Source organism: Salmo trutta, chromosome 24 (genome assembly GCF_901001165.1).
Source record: "Salmo trutta chromosome 24, fSalTru1.1, whole genome shotgun sequence".
NCBI lineage: Eukaryota > Metazoa > Chordata > Actinopteri > Salmoniformes > Salmonidae > Salmo > Salmo trutta.
The window spans coordinates 32,226,881-32,250,633 of NC_042980.1; the positions used below are offsets into that span (position 1 = coordinate 32,226,881).

General features: G+C 39.4%; 1 protein-coding gene across 1 annotated transcript in view; it reads right to left on the reverse strand.

Moving 5' to 3' along the window:
• The window catches only part of LOC115161124 (F-box-like/WD repeat-containing protein TBL1X), a 39,848-nt gene extending 17,664 nt beyond the window's left edge, over positions 1–22,184 (reverse strand). The window contains exon 1 of the mRNA XM_029711879.1: positions 21,829–22,184. The gene's annotated coding sequence lies outside the window, so the exon portion shown is untranslated. The remainder of the gene's footprint in view (positions 1–21,828) is intronic.
• Positions 22,185–23,753: the final 1,569 nt, after the last annotated feature.

Genomic DNA, 23,753 nt, shown 5'->3' on the forward strand with positions numbered 1-23,753 from the left:
GCTGTCCGTTGTCACCATATCTATTCGTTATGGCCACCGAAATGCTAGCTATTAAAATCAGATCCAATAACAACATTAGAGGATTACAAATCCAAGGCTTAAAAACAAATGGTGTCCATGTATGCTGATGACTTAAGTTTTATATTAAGTCCACAAGCTAGAGCCCTGCAATGTCTCATTGAAGATTTAGATAACTTTTCTGTACTCTCTGGACTAAAACCTAATTATGATAAAGTGTACAGTCGTAGCCAAAAGTTTTGAGAATGACACAAATATTAATTTTCACAAAGTTTGCTGCTTCAGTGTCTTTAGATATTTTGTCAGATGTTACTATGGAATACTGAAGTATAATTACAAGCATTTCATAAGTGTCAAAGGCTTTTATTGACAATTACATGAAGTTGATGCAAAGAGTCAATAGTTGTGTTGACCCTTCTTTTTCAAGACCTCTGCAATCCGCCCTGGCATGCTGTCAATTCACTTCTGGACCACATCCTGACTGATGGCAGTCCATTCCTGCATAATCAATGCTTGGAGTTTGTCAGAATTTGTGGGTTTTTGTTTGTCCACCCGCCTCTTGAGGATTGACCACAAGTTCTCAATAGGATTAAGGTCTGAGGAGTTTCCTGGTCATGGACCCAAAATATCGATGTTTTGTTCCCCGAGCCACTTAGTTATCACTTTTACCTTATGGCAAGGTGCTCCATCATGCTGGAAAAGGCATTGTTCGTCGTAAATTGTAGCCAGCTCTGCAATGCTTGTTTTGAAAACAAGATATACTTTGAAAAAGGTATCATTTTCAATTAATCGAAAATGAGACATGGCAATCTGCACAAAGGCAAAAAGGCAATTTTTAAACAATGGATGAGCTTTTCTTAGTAATCTCCTTGAGAACCATTTAGGGTTCAAGTAAAACTTTTGAATGAGTGAAGCTTTTAGAGAGAGGTTTAGTGCTTTTATATTTAATAATCTCAACCCACCAAATTCATATTCATTATATAGATAGGCACTTTTTATTTTGTCTGGTTTAGCGTCCCAGATAAAGCAAAATATTTTTTTGCTTATATGATTTGAAAAACGAATCATCAGGAGTAGGCAGCGCCATAAGTAAACTGAGATATGACTAAGGAGTTAATCAGGGCAATTTTTCCATAAATAGACAGGTATTTACCTCTCCATGGTTGCAGGATCTTGTCTATTTTTACAAGTTTTCTATTTAAATTCATTGTGGAGAGCTTATTTATATCTTTTGTGATATGAATACCAAGTATGTCTACTTCACCATCAGCCCATTTTATAGGTAAATTGCAGGGATTGTAGGTCAACTGTAAAAGGTGTATATTTTAAAGATCCAATACGTAATATTGTACAGTCGTGGCCAAATGCTTTGAGAATGACACGCTTATTCATTTTCACAAAGTCTGCTGCCTCAGTTTGTATGATGGCAATTTGCATATACTCCAGAATGTTATGAAGAGTGATCAGATGAATTGCAATTAATTGCAAAGTCCCTCTTTGCCATGCAAATGAACTGAATCCCCCAAAACATTTCCACTGCATTTCAGCCCTGCCACAAAAGGATCAGCTGACATCATGTCAGTGATTCTCTCGTTAACACAGGTGTGAGTGTTGACGAGGACAAGGCCGGAGATCACTCTGTCATGCTGATTGAGTTCGAATAACAGACTGGAAGCTTCAAAAGGAGGGTGGTGCTTGGAATCATTGTTCTTCCTCTGTCAACCATGGTTACCTGCAAGGAAACACGTGCCGTCATCATTGTTTTGCACAAAAATGGCTTCACAGACAAGGATATTGCTGCCAGTAAGATTGCACCTAAATCAACCATTTATCGGATCATCAAGAACTTCAAGGAGAGCGGTTCAATTGTTGTGAAATAGGCTTCAGGGCGCCCAAGAAAGTCCAGCAAGCGCCAGGACCATCTCCTAAAGTTGATTCAGCTGCAGGATCGGGGCACCACCAGTACAGAGCTTGCTCAGGAATGGCAGCAGGCAGGTGTGAGTGCATCTGCACGCACAGTGAGGTGAAGACTTTTGGAGGATGGCCTGGTGTCAAGAAGGGCAGCAAAGAAGCCACTTCTCTCCAGGAACAACATCAGGGACAGACTGATATTCTGCAAAAGGTACAGGGATTGGACTGCTGAGGACTGGGGTAAAGTCATTTTCTCTGATGAATCCCCTTTCCAATTGTTTGCGGCATCCGGATTTTTACCTTGTCAGCTCAGGGATTCCATCTAGCAACCTTTCGGTTATTGGCCCAACACTCTAACCACTTGTCTACCTGCCACCTGATATTTGTGTGTCTAACTTTCTCACTCATTATTATTATTATTCACAATTCACATAAGTGAATTTGTCCCAATAATTTTGGTCCCCTAACTATGTACAGAAAGTGATGTAATTTCTATACAGTTCACCCAATATGGATGAAAATACCCTCAAATTGAAGCTGACAGTCTGCACTTTAACCTTATATGCATTGTATAATTTCAAATCTAAAGTGCTGGAGTACAGAGCCAAAACAACAAACAAATGTGTCACTGTTCCAATACTTTGGTAGCGCACTGTATTTGTCTGCTTTGCCTTCAGTTTGAAGGCAAAGTTCGCAACTTCAGTTCGCTTTACTCGTCAACAGATACATTGGGCTTTGATACAAAATAAAGTTGATTATTGCAGTGCTTAAGGGCATTTCACACAAACTGGTTGCACCTACAGTTTCAGGATTTTGAGGATTCTTTTTTCTGAATTCTAAAAGTATTGTTCCAGTCTCACCTTTATATTTCATACCCTATTATACATAATATACTGTGTACAGACAGACAATGGATTGATATATTGTTGGAAAATGATTAATCGTTAAAAAAAAATTGCGAATATCCGAAACATACAATATACTTGCAGTGAAGCCGCTCAACAACTACCTCATACCAGTTGCATGAGAGTGTGTGTGTATTTGCATGTGTACAAACACCTGCACAGCATCAGCCTCAGGCAAACCGGCATTAGTTGTAAAAACACTGCCCCTCAGTGTCATGCAAACATACTTTTTGTTATGTTTTAGTTTTACTTTAATTTTTTTTTATTTATCTTTGACCATCATTCCGCACAGCAACTCCACTCCCACAGCTTCCTTCAGCCCTCCCATCTATCTCTGCTGGCCAACCACTTCGGGTTTCTACGCAACACATATCTTTCAACTATGCTCTGATGTTTAATGTACAAATTCAATCTATCTAATCGAATAGAATCCACAGATTGCGAGTTGAAGATAAACACTTTTACTAAGCGTATTAGTATATTCGGAATTTACTGACCCGGTCTCTCCAGATCTCCTAACAATACTATTTCAAGGGTTAATTTTAGGTCCATGCTATGCATTTTCAGCCATTCCTGAACCTGAGACCAGAAACAGGCTACCTGAGGGCAATACCTGTCGTGTGTGTAGGTGGCAGGGAAGTCAGGCGCAGGAGAAACAAACTTGGTGTAACTGGAGTAGTTTAATAATGTAAAAACAAACTCCAAAACCAAAGTACATAATAAAATAAACATGGGTACAATAACCCGTCGCGCACCAATCCAACAACACGAGCACATAACAACAAACAATCTCTGACAAGAACATGAGGAGAAACAGAGGGTTAAATACACAACATGTAATGAATAGGATTGGAACCAGGTGTGTAGGAAGACAAGACAAAACTGACAATCTGTGTGGCACAGTTGTAAACATCCTGGTCCTCAAATGAAACTGGTATACTTTCCTATTTATGCTATTTTTATTCCCCCGACAGTTTTGATCCTTTATATTGGGCAGACAGACCAGTTCCCTACCTCCTCCCGCTGCCACCTGCCTCCTCCATTTTTGGGGTAATGCTGTAATCAATTGGTTGTGCTCTTGGATTGAGCAGACCTTCCCGTACAATTCTGATAACTCCATGAAGGACATAACTCTACCATTCCAATTTACAATATAATTTTAGAACATAATACCCTTTTGACAATCACAAGAGGTTAAGAATTCCTCAGAGATTAGCAATATATTTGAACTTGATTCTAGAACTGACCTTTAGAAAGCTGGATCATGGCCATTGTTACTTTTTGTGCATTCAGCCTAGTCTGAGGGGTAGAACTGGACAAGAGGGACAAACTCAGAATCAGAGTAGAGCCAGTAAGTAAGAAATGCAGGCCTCTAACCTCCATACCACACCCCACAGAGCTCAACTGACTCTAAAGAGTTCCCTTTTGGTAGCATAGCAACAACCGGCGCAAAATAGACACAGAATAGTGTTGTCCCAATTACCACTGGGCTCTGTGCCAGCCGGGTCGAACATGTTACTCAACATGAATAATGCAAGTGTTCACCTTGGAGTAACAGTGTTGCTTCCGTCCCTCTCCTCGCCAACCTGGGCTTGAACCAGGAACCCTCTGAACACAACAACTGCCTCCCACGATACATCGTTACCTATTGCTCCACAAAAGCAGTGGTCCTTGCAGAGCATGGGAAACAACTACTTCATGGTCTCAGAGCAAGTGACGTCACCGATTGAAACGTTACTAGCGTGCACCGCTAACTAGTTAGCCATTTCACGCCGATTACACTGGGATATTCTTTCACATGGACTCTCTCTGGCTTTATTGCACCGCACAGCAGACATGCAGCGCTCAAATTAAATAACCCCCGATATTGGCTGAGTGTGAATGTTCACATGAATTTTCCGCCAACAATCAGAGATGGTGCTATGATTTGGAGCTGGTGTGAAGATCAATCTCACGCTGAGACACATTCTCCTTGTGTGGATTCACACTAACGTTCCATGAATACATAAATCACACCACCACGTTATTGAATGAGAGGCATCGTTTGATTCAGTATCATATGAAACCAAAAACACAATTAATAATCTGATCAATAATTGATTACACATTTTAAAAAAGTACAAAAACCACCAAAGCTGGAAGCAGGTCCCATTTTCCCTAGCTAAGCCTTTGTGTCAGTCTGGGTGGGCTGCAAAACTCAGAGACATCCCTACACACCACTTCTCTTTGGCAGGGCTGGAAGGGAAGTGCTATCGGCATCAAAGCAGCGAGCCATTGCTGCCATCACCACAACAAACAACTGGAAACATAATTACCAGGCGAAGCCCAACGGGTCAGGGGGGGGCTCAGCACTAATCCATATATCAGATGGGCACATGACGGCATCAACCATTACAAAGCTTCCTGGGCATCTAGGCTTCCCTCGAAACAACACAGCCTATACACTTCTCCCACTTCTGACACAAATGCTTACCTAGGCATGTGCTTTGTGCTGTAGCAACTAGCAAGAGCACTTTAACGTCATGATCTGTTGAGTGATAAAGGTACGGTGAGGACAAATTGAGTTGGTGGATTGAGAACATTGGTGATATTGACACTGTCTGTAGAGCAATTCCACAGTAACAGAGTGATGCTTAGACTCAGATGTATTACTTTAAAATGTATGCCAAACAAAAACCAATGATTGCAAAGTTAAACAGTGCAGATGCAAAGTTTGGTGACAGAATGACAGCACAAACAGCACAAACTGTCATTCTGTTACCAAATTTTGCATCTGCACTTTTCTTTATTAGGTACGTGTTTTTGTAAAATGTTCTGTGGAAATTGCTAAAAGTAGTCCTTGTGCATAGAGTCCTATGGTTTGTTTAACTTTAATCATTCATTTTTGTTTAACATACATTTTTAAAGTGAAAATCTTAGTCTCTGCATCACTCTGTTATCGTGGAATTGCCCTGTACAGTTTGCTTCCACATCAAACACATAGTCTATGCTAGGCTTGGGCGATAAACCATATACCGGGGGATTTTGAAATACTGATGGTATGATTTTCAATACCAAAATGTAGAAGGTCAGTATAGCTATAAGAAATCTAAGATGTGTCAAATGAATTATATCCAGCTCAGGGTTCCAGCTTTGCTAACCTGTTAGATAAGGGGCTAAATGTTAATATCAAGCTTCTTTTTTACAGCAGACATTCTAGCCTGAGTACCAGTCTCTTTAGCTAACATTCCACTGTTTGCCCTACCTGGTCATTGCCAAAGAGACTGGGCTTTATGACATCTTCAAATATAAATATTCTATCATTAATGATAATGAGGAAAACAGATTTGATCCTGATTTCGATAAACCTCACAGCTATCCTCCAATCACAACATTTATCCAAATACTGAAACTATCACTTTTTTTCCTCTCCACAGAACACGTTGGTATCCGGTTGCTAACCATTATTTTTTTTTGGTCCAGACGAAACCAGTCTGTTAAATATTGCTAGCTCATGTCAAAATTCTCAAACTAAATACTACAAGACTAGAGACATTCAATCCTCTCCTGGATCAAGATCCCTGTTGCCTAAATTGTTTTTGTTTTCTAAATAGTGGCCCTTGTGTGCACTTCCGGAAATACTGTATATGCCGGTAAGGTACAGAAAAGGTATGACGGTATGAAAATCTGGATACCGACCAACCCCTACTCTATGCCACAAATGCTATCCGTTAAATATCAGAATTCGGATATCAGTTATGATATCATTGGAAGGACATATCTGCCTAATGTAATCTTTCGGTACACATTATCATCTACATCATAGTGTAGTGCCATTCATCAGACCCATTTCAAATACATTATTTGTCTTGGTCCAAATTGTTTTCCTTGTTTGGGGCATGCATTCACAACAGTCCCAAGCAATTGCATTTAGCCTCCAAATAGTATATCCAAGGAGTTGACTGATTGCAGCAGCAGAAAAATGGAAATACTACTGGACAGTTATGAGCTTCCAATTAGTTGTCAGCCCTGTGACTCATTAGGGAAATCATTAGCATGTTTAATGCACAGTAAAGTTGATTCCAGCCATTCACCCGTTGCCACGATGTTTAGGTTTCAACTGAGTGTTATGCCTGAGGCTGTGGTGAAAGTACATCACAATTTAACTGAATGTCCAATTTTATTTTAGTTGTTATGAACCAAATGACAACTATAGTAGCTGCCTGAGCCATTAGAAATTCATTGGAAAGAGCACCACATCAGGTTGAATGTCCACGTAAGTACAACCACTTATTGCAGAAGGTAAAATGGCTCAACCAAAACGATCTCAGGACTCAAGCCAAAACAGTGTTGCTGTCATGTAAGCATTTCATGAGCGTTCCATTTAAAACATAATTTATTGCTACATTCACAATTTTTCCACAAAACACATCCAGTCTTTCCAGCGCAGGCATGGATTAGTTGCTCTACGATGAAGTTGCCTTTAAACGTTGATCTATGGTCTGATCTTTTTTCCCCTCTCTAACTGTGAGGTTAAACATTTGGGGAAGGGTCAACTGATGGTACATAAGCACTCTGTGGCACTACAAACAGAAATGGCTGCCGCTTATTGTAAATTCATACCGTAAAAATATAAACTGCTTAACTATTCTCCTAGATCTACAGACAGTACAGAAGTACAGACAACCTACAAGCAGGGGAAGCTGTGATAAGTCTTCATGATAAGGTCACCACGGGGGGATGTAATTACAGAGAGAGAAAAAATCAGTCGCAAATGCTGATTTTTGCTGGATAATCTGGCCTAAAAATAGATGTGGATGGTTTGTGTTTAGAACTCAAGGACAAAGCAGTGTGCTCTCCCAGACTAGAGAAGTCTATTAACATCTAATTATTGGATATAGAGGAAAGAGAAAACAACCATGTCCATACACTGCAGAGAAAACGCACAAAACCCTAGCAAATTACAGTACAAATGTATATTTTCTTATTTACATAAGTTTCTAATCATCAACAACAACAAATAGTATTCAATATGAAGATAAATGAAGCATAAAATAAAAAAATGTAAATCATGACATAGGTTTTAAGAAGACAACATGCTATCAAAATACCCTGAGACAGTAAAGCTCAGAAAAACTCAACAGCCAGACATATATGTGTATAGGTTTTGAAGGGGATTGATGTAGAAAAACAGGACACAAAAAAAAGAGTTTTACAAAAACACAGGAAGACATATTCTACCCTAACATGCTGAGGCGGACCCCATTTTCTCCTGTGCAGTCACCTCCTGACAGATGTGCAAATATGACCTGGATCAGCAGCCATTTTCTCTTGAACTACTCTTCTGAGTAAAACCTGCCATTGGTTAGACTGACCATTGGGGGAAGGGGGAGAGAGGGGGAAGAAGGGAGGGGAATGGGGATGATAACTAATGATGCCACAATCAGGTAGCCACAACAACTATTTGTGTATTATTGTCTGCCTTTCTCAAGGACTCACCCAAACGACAGGTGGTGTGGGGTGGGAGGGAAACTGTGGGATGGTAGCACTACCGTATCTAGGGGAAACCACTTCTTCCACGCCTGCCGTGCCTGCCTAGATAGAGGTGATTGACTGACAACAGTTTGAAGATTACACTGTGTTTCTGTAGTTGTAATATTGAAGGGAATATCAAATCCAACAGGATGTAGTAGGTCTACATCAGGGAGTCATTTATTGACTACTACAGTGAATAGCGATATCAAAGCATTATTGCAGCTAGCAGCTTTTCAGCCACTGATCCGGTGACTAACTTTGCCCAAAGTTCTTTTCTGTCCTACACCACATCACACAGGACCAGATAGAATCCATGTACACGCCTCACTTGAACGTTCATGCATATCGAATAGGGATGCACGATATATCAGTGAATATATCGGAATTGGACGATATTAGCTAAAAATGCCAACATCGGTATCGGCCTTCTTTAGACTAGTTGAGTATCTGGAGCATCAGCATTTGTAGGTTCGATTACAGGCGCAAAATGGCCAGAAACAAAGATCTTTCTTCTGAAACTCGTCAGTCTATTCTTGTTGTGAGAAATGAAGGCTATTCCATGCCAAGAAACTGAAGATCTCGTACAATGCTGTGTACTACTCCCTTCACAGAACAGCACAAACTGTCTCTAACCAGAATAGAAAGAGGAGTGGGAGGCCCCAGTGCACAACTGAGCAAGAGGACAAGTACATTAGAGTGTCTAGAAACAGACACCTCCGAAGTCCTCAACTGGCAGCTTCATTAAATAGTATCCACAAAACACCAGTCTCAATGTCAACAGTAAAGAGGCGACTCCGGGATGCTGGCCTTCTAGGCAGAGTTCCTCTGTCCAGTGTCTGTGTTCTTTTGCCCATCTTAATCTTTTATTTTTATTGGCCAATCTGAGATATGGCTTTTTCTTTGCAACTCTGCCTAGAAGGCCAGCATCCCGGAGTCGCCTCTTCACTATTGACGTTGAGACTGGTGTTGAGGGTACTATTTAATGAAGCTGCCAGTTGAGGACTTGTGAGGCGTCTGTTTCTCGCATAGAATAGCATTCATTTCTCAGAACAAGAACAGACTGATGAGTTTCAGAAGAAAGTTCTTTGTGTCTGGCCATTTTTAGTCTGTAATCTAACCCACAAATGCTGATGCTCCAGATACTCAACTAGTCTAAAGAAGGCTAGTTTTATTGCTTCTTTAATCAGACCAACAGTTTTCAGCTGTGCTAACATAATTGCAAAAGGGTTTTCTAATGATCAATTAGCCTTTTAAAATGATAAACTTGGATTAGCTAACACAACGCACCATTGGAACACAGGAGTGATGGTTGCTGATAATGGGCCTCTGTACGCCTATGTAGATAATCCATAAAATAAATAATCTGACATTTCCAGCTACAATTTCTTTTTGCTTTTCTTTCAAAAACAAGGACATTTCTAAATGACTCCAAACTTTTGAACGGTAGAGTATATAACGTAGGTACATGACGTAATAACGGCACGTAAAATTTTGCGCTACACGTGCAACACAGCATTCCTAACCTAGCACACACAACATCTGGTGTGGATCGAGCAGTCAACAAGTCGAGCAGTCATTTGAAAGAGTAAGACATTTTCAGCGAGACAACTCAAAAGCGAAATCCATTACAGCCAAAATAATGGAATTCATTGCCCTCGACAATCAACCGTTCTCTGTCGTGGGTGATGTTGGCTTTTCCCGACTGGTCGAGCACCGGTACTCTACCAAGTGCGCTATTTTTCAGATGTTGCCCTACCGGAGTTACACAGTAATAGAGTCAATGCTATTAGCTTCACGACATCCAAACGACGTTCCATAGTATGTGTCTTTGCGTGTCAAAAAAGATACAGTAGCACTGTCAAAGCTGTACAAAAGAAGTCTGCAAACAAGCAAACACCGGCCATGAATGATGTGTTTACAATACCACGTTGGTAATAAAGCATAATTTGTTCGACCGCAACTTCTGGGGTAGCTAGCTTTAGCTAGTCCCTAGCTAGCACCAATACAACCAACCTGAAAACAATGACCAGTAGAAACGGCAGTCAATTTCATTATTCTTAGCATTGATTTAGGAATCCTTGTGAGTAAGTATTAGCTAGGTTGCCACTTGTTGTTCGCCTATTGAAATTGAACTTGAACTTCATAGCTAACCAGCTACCTAACCCTGTTGCCCAAAGCTAACGTTATAAACAGCCAGCTAGGTTTATCTGGCTAGTGAGGCTCGACCAGACCGAGTTATGTGTTGTGACCCATCTATGTGAAGCTAGCCACAATAATGATTAGCCACAATAGTGGACTTTGCGGTTAGTCTTGCAGTTAGCATTTATTTTGAAGGCAAAGTGCAAATTCCACTATTGTGCCTAATCCTTATTGTGACTAGCTTTACATAGATGTGTCCGACCACCATTAATCAAATAAGAACTGTCTTATAAATTTAGATGATGACACCTAGCTATATAGCTAGCTAGCTAACTATAGCTACTGAAACAGATGTCGTGTTATTTGACGTGTATCTTTTTTGACACGCAAAGACCCAAATGGCGTTCCATAGAAATCCTGGTTGAGAATGAAACAACTGACCAAATGAACAACGAAACAGCACAGCAAGTGAGGGAAAGAAATGGGTTTTGATTATGTTTTACTGGTAATGGGGACATACGTAAATGCTAACAAAATAACTTATTGGTTATTGTGGTGTGTGTGTGTAACCTTTATTTAACTAGGCAAGTCAGTTAAGACCAAATTCTTATTTACAATGACAGCCCAGACGACGTTGGGCCAATTGTGCGCCGCCCTATGGGACTCTCAATCACGGCTGGATGTGATACCGCCTGGACTCGAACCAGGGACTGTAGTGACGCCTCTTGCACTGAGATGCCTTAGACCGCTGCGTCCGTGTGTGTGTTAACTATTTAACTGTACTAGAATGCTTAAAAGGCCGCAAAAAAATGTTTTATATAGGTATCGGGTTTTTTTGGAAAGGAAAATATCGGATATCGGTCAAAAATGGCATATAGGTGCATCACTAATATCGACCATTGACATCAATGCAGCATGTATGTTAAACATGGAGTTTGGCCTACATTTTTATTATCATTATATAATTCACAAATGACTTGACAAAATGGCAAATAACATGGGAGCCAGTTGTCTCAAGTGTTATGTACATTGTTGCCAGCCAATCAGATGGATGGATACATCTACCGCCATATCCTGGAGTCATCTATAACCTTTATTCTAGGGTTCACTGGAAAATACATGAGATAGAGACAGATACTGCTTTCACATAGGATTTACAGTATTTTGTCTGTAAAAAAAACATTATTGCCTGCATATGCCTTTTATACATCCCCTGTGCATGCTGGCGACGAGTGGCAGTAGCGGTGTGCAGATGTGGGTGTGCGTCTATTTTAATAAATTCATTGAATATATACCATCAAAAGAAATCCATTATTAATTTGTATAGGCAGGTACTAAGAAACATTATAAGACTAATAAACAATGGCATATGTTGAGTTTAATTATGTTACGTCCAAATGAATGAAATCAATAGTTCATTAAACAGACAAGACACACACACACCCCCGTCCATCACAGTCAACACACACACACATATATACATACATATTTTTTTCATTTTTTTATTTATTTCACCTTTATTTAACCAGGTAGGCTAGTTGAGAACAAGTTCTCATTTACAACTGCGACCTGGCCAAGATAAAGCAAAGCAGTGCGACAGAAACAACAACACAGAGTTATACATGGAATAAACAAGCGTACAGTCAATAACACAATAGAAAAAAAAGAAAGTCTATATACAGTTTGTGCAAATGGCATGAGGAGGTAAGGCAATAAATAGGCCATAGTAGCAAAGTAACTACAATTTAGCAGATTAACACTGGAGTGATAGATGTGCAGATGATATTTTTTTAAGTAAGAATATAATGGAATATAATAAGAATAAAATACAAATAATATTTTTTCCACCCAACTTGTGTCACAGGATTGTGTGGAACCACTGTCCTATAAAAAAGGTGATATTTTGAAACAGAGCCCAAGCCCATGCTTTTTTGATCCGCGTTTCATCTCTTTCTTACCCTCACTCCACTTCATTAGGGAGCAGACGTAGTGTCTTACATTGAGAGTATCTTCATGACACAGATAGAAAATAATAGAAATCCTGTTTTCAAAGCATGTGTCTCGTGTTAGTATCTCCACGGGTTTTTGGAGTTACCTATACACGATCGAGGAAAGCAAGAGGCCTACACCTGATTTACATGCTGACCAGACCGGACACGTCGCGTTGCAAAATAAATTTAGAAATCCATGTTATTCAATTATTGCACCCACACTGCTCGCGTGCGCCAACAAGCGTCTGCGTTGCCAAGGGCTAAAATAGAACTCCTTTCTATTTCTGACGCAGATCGCGCTGCAAGTCCTGCCTCTCCCATCTCCTCATTGGTTTATAGAAGCAGGTACCCACGTGCCATCTCCTCATTGGTTATACCCACGTGGGTGATTGAAAGACGAAATGTTTTGCCGGTTGTCGTGGTAATACTATGAAAGTGTAGATGCCAATCACCATATAAGTTCAAAGATGAAAAAGCCTGGAAGGAGGAAAGATGACTAGAAACGATTTGGTTGGCCATTTTGTGTGTGGATTAATAACTCATTTGTTTGTTTTCTCATCTATCACTGATCAGAAACATTTAGCATGCAATAATGTAGCCTAACACGGAACCCAAACTAGCTGCGCACGTGCGCAATCATGCGATATCGTGCATAAATGTATTTTGTCCCCCTACACCAGACGCGATCACAACACGCAGGTTAAAATCTCAAAAACAAACTCTGAACCACTGACATTAATTTGGGGACAGGTCGAAAAGCATTAAACATGTATGGCAATTTAGCTATTTAGCTAGCTTGCTGTTGCTAGCTAATTTGTCCTGGGATATAAACATTGAGTTGTTATTTTACCTGAAATGCACAAGGTCCTCTACTCCGACAATTAATCCACACATAAAACGGTCAACCGAATTGTTTCTAGTCATCTCTCCTCCTTCTAGGCCTTTTATTCTCTTGACTTTAAATTGCGATTGGCAACTTTCATAAATTAGGTGCATTACCGCCACCAACCTCGTTTGTCTTTCAGTCACCCACATGGGTATAACCAATGAGGAAATGGCACGTGGGTACCTGCTTCTATAAACCAATGAGGAGATGGGAGAGGCAGGACTTGCAGCGCGATCTGCATCAGATCACATCAGTGAGAGCAGTGTGGGTGCAATAACTGAATAATATAGCTTTCTAAATGTATTTTGCAATACGAGCAGTGTAGTCAGGACCCCTCCTAAAATCCCACCTGTTTCGTTTTGGTTGTGGTCAGTGACTCTTTGTTAGTTCCCCTTCTGTTTGAGCGAAATGTAGTTAGTTAATTCACTATATTGGGGAACAAAGCAAGCCATGCATCTTTTATTCAGATTTTTTGTAAAAAAAAAAATGTTTTGCTGAAGGCAAAGTAGAACCCAATATTTCAAACACACTTCAAGTTAAAGATTCAATGTATGATGACTTGGCTATATAATAAAAGCCATCCATACCATCCAGGCTACTGTATATCACAAGCGTAAACTATTTCATAGCATGTAAATCCATGCATGCAGATATGACAACAGAAGAAATTAGCATATAGCCATGCAGTGATTCATGCCCCCAAACATTCAAAAGAGAAGGAGCAGTCTGACAGAACCAGTGAGGGCCTATTGTTCTACAGTACACGTACACGTTTCCATGATTCTAGTGATTGACAGAAACCTCAGTCCATGAGTAGGCTATTGATTTAATTATCTCTATATTTACAAATACTGATTAAAATTGGCAGACTGATTAAGACAATATACATTTTAAATGTAAAGCATTTTCAACTATGAAAACTGTCACCAATATAATTCAGTGCCTCTTGGGCTATTCCACGGTAACAAACTGATGCTGAGATTCAAATTTTCACTTTAAAATGTATGTCAAGCAAAATGATTGCAAAGTTAAGCTAGCTACTTAGCAAGCTAGAAAACTAAATTCATAGCTGGAGCCATGAGCTGGAGATAATTATCTAAGATGTGCAAAATAAATTAAACTTAGTGACTTAGGGTGCCAAATAGTTATTGAAAAATCATAGCATTGGTATTTCAAAATACCCCTGTGTGTATATATATATATATATATATATATATATATATATATATGCATATATGTGTGTGTGTGTGTGTGTGTGTACAGTTGAAGTCGGAAGTTTACATACACCTTAGGCAAATACATTTAAACTCAGTTTTTCACAATTCCTGACATTTAATCCGAGTAAAAATTCCCTGTCTAATTGAGTGTATGTATCACCACTTTATTTTAAGAAAAATACATGTCAGAATAATAGTAGAGAGAATGATTTATTTCAGCTTTTATTTCATTCATCACATTCCCAGTGGGTCAGAAGTTTACATACACTCAATTAGTAATTAGTAGCATTGCTGTTAAATTGTTTGACTTGGGTCAAACGTTTTGGGTAGCCTTCCACAAGCATCCCACAATAAGTTGGGTAAATTTTGACCCATTCCTCCTGACAGAGCTGGTATAACTGTGTCAGGTTTGTAGGCCTCCTTGCTCGCACACGCTTTTTCAGTTCTGACCACAAATTTTCTATGGGAGTGAGGTCAGGGCTTTGTGATGGCCACTCCAATACCTTGACTTTGTTGTCCTTAAGCCAGTTTGCGACAACTTTGGAAGTTTGCTTGGGGTCATTGTCCATTTGGAAGACCCATTTGCGACTGATGTGACTGATGTCTTGAGATGTTGCTTCAATATATCCACATAATTTTCCTCCCTCATGATGCCATCTATTTTGTGAAGTGCACCAGTCCTTCCTGCAGCAAAGCACCCCCACAAAATGTTGCTGCCACCCCCGTGCTTCAGGGTTGGGATGGTGTTCTTTGGCTTGCAAGCATCCCCCTTTTTCCTCCAAACATAACGATGGTCATTATGGCCAAACAGTTCTATTTTTGTTCCATCAGACTAGAGGACATTTCTCCAAAAGTACGATCTTTGTCCCCATGTGCAGTTGCAAACCGTAGTCTGGCTTTTTTTATGGTGGTTTTGAGCAGTGGCTTCTTCCTTGCTGAGCGGCCTTTCAGGTTATGTCGATATAGGACTTGTTTTACTGTAGATACAGATACTTTTGTACCTGTTTCCTCACAAGGTCATTTGCTGTTGTTCTGGGATTGATTTGCACTTTTCGCACCAAAGTACGTTCATCTCTAGGAGACAGAACGCATCTCCTTCCTGAGCGGTATGACGGCTGCGTGGTCCCATGGTGTTTATACTTGCGTACTATTGTTTGTACAGATAAACGTGGTACCTTCAGACATTTGGAAATTGCTCCCAAGGATGAACCAGACTTGTGGAGGTCAACAATTTTTTTCCTGAGGTCTTGGCTGATTTCTTTTGATTTTCCCATAATGTCAAGCAAAGGGGCACTGAGTTTGAAGGTAAGCCTTGAAATACATCCACAGGTACTCCTCCAATTGACTCAAATGATGTCAATTAGCCTATCAGAAGCATCTAAAGCCATGACATAATTTTCTGGAATTTGCCAAGCTGTTTAAAGGCACAGTCGACTTAGTGTATACTATGACTGGGGTGGCTGGAGTCTTCTGACCCACTGGAATTGTGATACAGTGAATTATAAGTGAAATAATCTGTCTGTAAACAATTGTTGGAAAAATGACTTTTGTCATGTACAAAGTAGATGTCCTAACCGATTTACCAAAACTATAGTTTGTTAACAAGAAATGTGTGGAGTGGTTGAAAAACAAGATTTAATGACTCCAACCTAAATGTATGTAAACTTCCGACTTCAAGTGTGTGTGTGTGTGTCTGTGTGTGGTGTACCGACAAAGCCTAATACAAGCAGAAGTCTGCATTACTTGTCACAGTGTTAGTCAACCTCTTAGAACCTCCAGACTGTGGTATTACTATGAGAGCGTATAGGTGAGTGCTTCAAATTACAAACAGTAGGAAATGGCAGAGATAAAGGCTAACCAAGGCAGACATGAAACTTAAATGGCTCCTACACGTTGGTTTGGGATCCATTCCAGAGCTGTGTTCTAAGAGCCAATATTCAAGGACAGGGTTATCCTGGAAACCAGAACAGCGAGAGGCCATGGTCAAGGCTGCACACCAGACCAGACAGATGGCCCATACAAGCATAATGAGAGCAGCAGAAATCTTTACAACTACCACCATTAATTATTAACTTCAGTGTTATTTTCCTTTAACTGCCGTGACCGTATGTCCCATTTCTAGAAAACAATATACTGTTTCAACTTTGGTTAACAATACGATAAAATCACAATACTTACATGCTGACTGCGTGTGTGCGCATGTTGATTTTGTCTATCCCCACCAGACGCGATCATGACACACAGATTAAAATTCCAAAACCAACTGTGAATCAATTTATATTAATTTTGGGGCAAGTCGAAACATACATGAAACATTCTTGGACATTTAGCTAGCTAGCTTGTCCTGGGAGATGAACATTGGGTTGTTATTTTATCTGACATGCATATGGTCCTCTTTTTAGTTGGTTCTTTGTAGAAATTTAAACCGGCGTCATACAAAACGTGTGTTTCTCTACTCCGACAATTAATCCACAGATATAAAGGGAAACGTAGTTCGTTTTTAAGTTAATTATCTGATATTAATCTTGCCTCGTTTGTCTTTCAAGCATCCATGTGGGTTTGTATCTTCCTGATATCCAATATGGAGGCGACTTGCAGCGCAGCGCGTTGAGTGTTTCAAATAGAACCAAGTCCTATTTTAGCACTTGGCTACGCGGACGCTTATTCACGCAAGCTGTGTGGGTGAAATTACAGAATACATGTAAGTCTACGCAACGCGGCCGGTGTGGTTTGCGTGTTGGGTGCCGATACAATATACATTGCAATTCTCACGATTCTGTATGTATTGCGATTCTATACTGAATCGTTCCACATCAGAAAGCACAAGAAAGAGGATTTCGACACACACCATCTCGGGTTGTTCTGAAATCGTTTCAATAAATATAGTACCCAACTTCCGATTTGAACCAAACTTCTTCATACCAATGAGCAAGAAGAAGGAATCCCCCCAAAAAGGTCAAAAGCCACCCACCCACAGCACCGCCACATCCCATGCCAAAACCTGGTACTTTCACACTACTTTATGGTAAATAATACAAGTGACTTCAATGACTAATTTCTCTGAACAGGGGCAAAAAAACGAATCACCAGATTCACAGGTAATACATTACATAATATGGAAAAACAATACTACAAGCCACGGCTTCATTCCTCTTGTCAAACATAGAGAACTGATACTGTATACTAGTTGTTGGGGTGCGATTGGCATGGGAAAGTGGGGGATTCCTCATCTCTTACTCATTGGTAGGAAAAGTTCTATCTAAATCAGATGTTGGGTACAATATGTATTGGATATTATCTGAATCCTATATATTTACATGGCCAATTTGGGTGAAATTAATTAGCATAGTTTCTCAGATAAAATACAATTTCAACAAAATGTTTCAGGTATGGTAATGTCACACAAATTCCTTTCTGATGATGTATCATGGGTTCACAGTAAATGCTCCCCAATTACACTCTGATATTGTGAAATCATACATGGAAAAAATTGGCAGGTCATCAGATAAATCTACATTATTTTCTACAAATACTATTTTTGTTTTTTTACAACTTTCAATAAACAGTAGGCCTATGGGTTTAAAGCGGAATGTGTATTCTATTCCCCTGTACTTCCCTCAATTCGAATCTCTCGCCATCCTTTTTATGACACGTCACAAACCTGACACGTATATGACACCACTGTCTCCTGGGTTACACAATTCATAGGATAGCTTATTAGATATGCCTCAATTACTTTTGTGCTTTACCAGGAGCAGAATGGGGTCTGTCTGGAATCTATAGCATTCAAACAAGGGCACTAGCAATCATTACAGTTCAGGTCTGAGAATAGAGATTGATTCGCAGCTGCAGGTTTTTTAGAGATTGAGGTTTTTGCTGTGGCCTCCAGTACACTCTCGACAGGCCTCCAACTTGTCTTTACATGTATGGCATAAACACAAACAACGTCATGAGGGTACAGCCAGACACAACAACAAACACAACCATCCCAGATCCCAAATAAATGGATGTAGTCTTGAACAAGGCTGTAATGCCATCAATGGGTGTTATTTCTGAGTAAAATATTGGCTGGTGGCCCATGTGAACCGTAAGCCCCTCTTGCCTGCCATGCCTCCTCCCATGTTCTATTAGAAATAAATATTGCTGCATAAATATTTGAACAAATGCAGAGTTTGAGAGCGGTTGTCACATGGGGTTTCTGTATCTGGGACTAACTTCAGGTACTGCTGGTGAATGGGAATGAAGCACTGCTGTGAACAAATGGTAGTTCCACACAAAATGCCCTCTATTTGAAAGATCTCATCTCCTGCACAAAGGGGGAACTTTCACAAATGTATCTAAATAACAAAATGTATAACCAAATGAAACAACAAACTACTGAGTGAAGGAGAACATGTAAATGACCATTAGCCTACAGTGGAACATTGGAGACTGGTAGGGTTGTGTTATTGGTTCATGGAGGGAAATAGGTTACCTTTTCTGTTTTACGCTACTTTCTTTTTTCAGGCACTGAATGTTTTTGTTGTATGTAAAACATGTCTATTTGAAAAATGAAAACTAATATTAAAAAAAGACTACAACCTGACTGAGGGCAAAAAAATCCATCTGAAAGAGCGGTAGATAGCCTAGCGGTTAGAGCATTGGTCCAGTGAAAGGTCGCTGGCTCCAATACCCGAGCTGACAAGGTAAAAAAAAAAGTTCTAATAAAAATTGGCCGATGTGCCCTTAACCCTAATTTTATGTACTGAAAGCAGCCCTGACCAACTGAGCTAATTGATCAGTTCAGTGATTGCCTAAATTCAACACACCCGGTCTTCCAAGTCAGTTAAATCAAAAACATAAAAGTGCCTGCGGCACTCCATGACCAGGGTTGCCTACCCCTGCTGTAAAACAACCTATTTCACTACAGCTATCCAGTGTATGTGACCAAATTATTTTAAGTTGGCTGTTGTATACGTCATTCTAGTCACAATTAGCGCACTTTAGCAACAACCATCCAGGCATTTCTAACCTGAACACACAACGTCACCACTCACCACTAAAGCCAAAGGCCAAATCAGATCACTGAACCTTCAATAGACATACAAACACATGGCCAACAATATTATTCATCTAGACCCCCTAGAAAGCTGAGACATTCAAGTGTAAACAATCTGGGTCTTCTGAAACACTGCTCATCGGGAAAAAAACAACTATATAATCTCCCAGAACATAATGTTCACTAAGACATAAACCAATTCAAAGTCTTGACAATATCATTGCAGGTTTTCCCAAACTCGGTCCTCGGGACCCTAAGGGATACGTGTTTGTGTTTTTGCCCTAGCACTACACAGCTGACTCAAATAATCAACTAATCATTAAGCATTGACTCAACCCGACGACCGAGCTCGGGAAACGCTGCATTAAGGCTTTGCGTTGCTGTTACCACCGATACTGCTCCATCTCCAAAATGGGGCCAAGGTTCACAGTCATACCTTACTAATGACTTTTTACATTACCACTCTCTAATAGCTTGTAGATTTCCACAAATGGAAAAGCCTTGTCATCCAGGAGCAGCAATTAAGTTATAATAAACCCCCATTGTTCTTTTAATAGATGGCACTAAACCAGTTGTTCTTATGACTCATTTGGTTTCACTCTACAACCAAACCAGTGGACACAGGCAAGACAAGCTCCAGTTTTTGTTGGTATTCTAGGCCTTTATTAGTTCAGATTCCTTGGTAATGGAGGATCATCATAAGAGTTAGAATAAGATAATTTAAGTGTCACTGTACTGGTAAACTCTTGCCATACATTGAAGAATGTTGGTGGGTGTTGTCAAGTTTTATATGACTGCACATTATCCCATAAAATGTAAGTGTGAGGATGGAAATGACTTTATGTTAACATAGAGCCTAAATAGTCTTTACAGCGCTGTGTTCTGTGTCTAACGTAAGGACCTAGATACCATCAGATCAACAGGTGATAGAGGTGGTGCCATCCCACTGGGCACAGACATTAGTTAAATGTCTATTTTGTATTTACATTTGGTTGAGTTGTCAACTAACATGAATTCAACCAAAAAATGTAACCATGATATTGGATTTAGGTTAAAAGTTGGGTGAAAAAAAGTACTTTTTGCGAATCCAATCAGAGTTCGAGAGCAGCGGGTAGCCTAGTGGTTAAAGCATTGGGCCAGTAACTGAAAGGTTACTGGGTCAAATCCTGAACTGACAAGGTAAAAATCTGTCGTTCTGCCTCTGAACAAGGCAGTTAACCCACTGTACCCTGGTAGACCCTCATTGTAAATAAGAATTTGTTCTTAACTGACTTGCCTAGTAAAAGGAAAAATATTTTTTTTGTTGTTTTAACAATTCCAAGCTGATTAAACGTGGAATTATTTTAAAATAATTATGGTGTGGAAACAACGTTGAGTCAACCGGTTTTTGCCCAGTGGGATAGGCCTAGGCTACATTCCAGGTGATGATACCTCTTCTAAACCTCAAGCCTCCCAGTGACCTATCCACAAGCTTCGCCAATACCATTCAGTATATCCATTCTCGAAAGACTCCTCCAATTTCATGTGTAAACACAAGGAAATACACAAACTCTAAAATCTAATGCCCAATTAACATTTTAACTAATTTATTGAATGGGCTGGAGGGTGAATGTTGCTTTTATACATGGGCTAAACGTCACCATTTTGACTGATACTGTAACAAGAAGTAACCCTGGCAGCAGGTTACTATGAAACCAATGTCTGTCTGACTGGTGGTGCAGTTGACTCTACTTCCCCTCCCCCACTCATGCGCTTCCGAACTATCAGCATGAGCAATACCTTTTAAATGTGGCCAATATTACAGTTTATTATTAAGTTTGAGTATGTTAAGTTGCATCATACGTTTTCTTTTTCATTTACTCTTTAATCTAAAAATCAGGGTTATAACTCAGCAGGGAAACACAATAACTGCCACAAGAAGTTACTACATTTGATGTATTGCAGCTCAACAAAATGTGTAATTTATGTCAAAATATACAATAATTAAAGTACTATGTTAAAAAAAGGCAACGTTTATATTAGACTACTAACAATTAAAAAATCGAAATGTTCCTTTGGAAGACATTTCTACACATGTAGAGTGTGATCCAGTAAACGTGTCATAATAAACAGTGTTACTCAGTTCAGCAAGTATTAACATGCAACAATGTATAATTCATGGAAGTACTATGTTACTATTAATGAAACTTGAACAAAAGTTCTAACTTACCTTTCTCAGAGTGAGCTCGTGGTGTTGCCGCCACCACTTCCACAAGGAGATCCTGCAACTCAATAAGCAAGGGACGACTTTCCTCCCATTTTGCTTATCATACTTCAAGTTCTGTCCACCGCTGCTATCTCTAACTGCGTTCCGAAGGTAACAGAGATGGGCTAAAATATATATTCCTGGCAAATGATTGTGTGGCATGTAAAGTTTAAAGAAGCGCGAGGTCTAAAGCTGGGGATGTATGCAATTGAGTTTTCAGCGTTTCTGAAAATAGAACGTCAAGAGACAGCAGCAAGCACTCATCGGCATAGAGAAAGAGGGCTGAGAGAGAGAGAGATAGAGACTGTCGTGACCTACAATGAAAAAATCAGCACCTGACCTTGAACCTGCTTATTCAAAACATAAAAATCCTTCCAGTAGCCTAAATGGTAACGAAATACCATGATGTTATTTTGCCTACAAGCCATGTTCTTTATAGATGAAAATGTAGAATTTATAGTCAATTCTAATGCACGTGAATGGCATTGTTTGACCTCTTTTCAATGATTTCCTCTATTGTGCCATTTACAAGTTATGGTTATTAGCCCTTATTGCCTCAACTTAATTTCTTGTACATAATTGCATGTGCAGAACATGGCCACTGCAAACTTCAACCAAAGAGCATTGTAGCTATAGTCATGTATTGTCTTTGGTAGCCTACTTGTAATTTTTACATTGTATTTTGCCATTTTAAAATACAAATATAAATTGAGTGATGATAACAATGATTATTGATTAATGTCATTGCAACACCTACAAAACATATTGTGTGATATTTTTTTAAAGTAGGCCTATGTATTACTTTATATGGTAAAATATTATTGTTTGATTAAACATCTACATCAATCAAGGATAAACTACACTGTAATCCCAAAATATATATTTGAAGTGAATCGGAATTCAAAGTTTGAAGAATTGCAATAAATTATAATCTTAGCTTTGTTAGAAAATGACTAATGTTTCTAATGCACAAAGGCCAAAGACCTTGGGTGGTTGGATCTGGTAAAAGGGCTACGGTAGTAATCTTCACATGATGCAACCCTACATTGTATCTGGCCTCTGAGTTGATTCCCCTCCCCCACTGATCTGTATTTTTCGCCTGTAGGGTCACATAGTGGTTGATTAATTCTCCTTTCGCATTGCTCAGTCATTCAGATTTGGAAAGTAAATAACAAGTTGACATCGTTACTGCTCTACATTCGTGTGACACATTCCTTTGGTTACCGTATGAGCGTGAATATTTGCGCACAACTGACTAAAGAATTATGCAATTCATCATCATACAGTAGGTCAGAGTACCATGCACACGTTTGAAAAAGATAGCAATGGATTCATACCTATGTAATAACATTGTTATTAACACTTATTACATAGTATTGCATAGTACTTTAGTAATCACTGTTACCGTTTCCACATTTTATTTCACAAATGATAGTGATACCGACTGTACTACTACTGTAGCCAAGTAAAATGTGGATTCTGAACTGCCAAATGTGACTGTATATCAAAAGCATCACTCATAGTCAAAATTGAATTTAAATATAATTTAGATAAATTAAGATGTAACTGTGACAGTAAAACCATCCAAATACATTATACTTTTACATCAAACTTTATAAATCATTCTTGCGAGTAAAGTTGCTGCATCCTTGCATCCCAGGATTTAGCTTTCTCCTTCCCTCTGCAATTAATTTTATGATAAAACCATCTCTTCTACTTTATTCTGATTAAATATTGGCTGTACAAACAGATTAAAGGATTTGATCATATTCCTCATCACATTGTCTTATTACAACATTACCCCCTTATTTAGGGGTCAACGGGTGAAAAAAATAGCCTTTTCCAATATGCACTTGTAACTACACTTTCTAGGCCTCTGGTGATTTTGT